Here is a 1,342-nt window from a genome sequence, read left to right on the forward strand (position 1 = left end):
AGATGACTCTAGCCTGTTTCAAGTTGACAAAAAACTACCCTGCACAGGAATCATAGAGTAATAGACCTTCACCTTGTAGAAAAAGCCAGCACTAAGAGAAGCCAAGGGTCTTTCTTCTAAAACAACAACGAAAACAATTCTGTTTCTTTCTACAAACTTGATCTCCAAACACCGGAAGTGTCTGTTTCAGTAACTACCAACTTCCGAGAGCAGTGACGTCACACTCTGTCTATTCTATCCCTGAAGTAAAATGGGTCTCAGTTGGTCCATCTCACAGCTTCTAAGTGGTGTTTGAATCTGCCACGGTCAATCCACTCGTGTCACCCCACCACTGCCAATATTCTCTAACTTACACTAATGTATTCCCTCAGTAATTTAAGCCTTTTCAGCCTTAGAAAGCTTGACCATGCCCCGCGATTTGTCATGCCAGGCACAGCCTAGGCCTAACGAGTGTTTCTTCTTTGAGGCTTCAGAGGAAGCCCATGAAGCCCGTAGGTAGCAGGAGCTGCGCAAAAGCCAGCGAGGAAGAGAATAACTCCACTTCAAGCTTATTCTCAGATCTCTTTGCCTCTCTTAGTAGAATTGGATACTAGATCACCTCTAAGGTTCCTTATAGGTGCAGGCTTGCGGTTTTACTTGTGTCTGAGTAGAAACACCTCGGAACCGTGGTAATTCAACCCCAGAGCAAGAAAACTGCTGTCTCAATAGTCTCTTTACCCAGTGGCTCTTCAAGTTGCACTTGTTGTTTTAATTTTTAAAAAGGGGGAGTGCCAGCACAGCTCTCACTGCCACAAATTGTGTGGTGGAGTTTCCCACGCGGGGAAACCACAGGTCAGCACACCTGGAGTGCCTTGTCCTAGGGAAGCCACCTTTCCGCTCACGGTCTCTCCCCTGCCAGGTAAGTATGGCCTTGTTTGACTGACAAATCACACTTTCGTGACTCTAATGAATTTTTCTTTTCTTTCCTCATTTCATTTTCGTATTTTTATCCTTCACCGCCCCAATCTCTCTATAGTTGTTTATACTGACTCAAGACCTACATATTTGTCACCAAAATGAAAACAGAATCCATCTGTTCCTGTCATCCTTACAATAATATTATTTTCGTAGGCTACAACTTGCATATGCGCGTTCCCTTATTTATACACAATACTGGCCTTAAACCTGAAATACAGTTTATAAAAGGGGTGTTTTAAGACAGTAATACAGTTGATTATAGGTATTTCAAAAACAAGAAAGCATAAAGAAAAACTAGAATCTCACGGATTTCTAATATTGAGAGGTAGTAAACTGCTATTTTTTTTTTTAAAAAAAAGGAATTTTGGAACATATTTCGGTTTTT

The 1,342-nt window shown here is 41.7% G+C and overlaps 1 pseudogene; it reads right to left on the minus strand.

Moving 5' to 3' along the window:
* Nucleotides 1-758: 758 nt before the first annotated feature.
* Nucleotides 759-906, minus strand: LOC116906467 (annotated as a pseudogene).
* Between the last annotated feature and the right edge of the window lie 436 nt (nucleotides 907-1,342).

The sequence above is a fragment of the Rattus rattus genome, chromosome 7, assembly GCF_011064425.1.
Source record: "Rattus rattus isolate New Zealand chromosome 7, Rrattus_CSIRO_v1, whole genome shotgun sequence".
NCBI classification, from domain to species: Eukaryota; Metazoa; Chordata; class Mammalia; order Rodentia; family Muridae; genus Rattus; species Rattus rattus.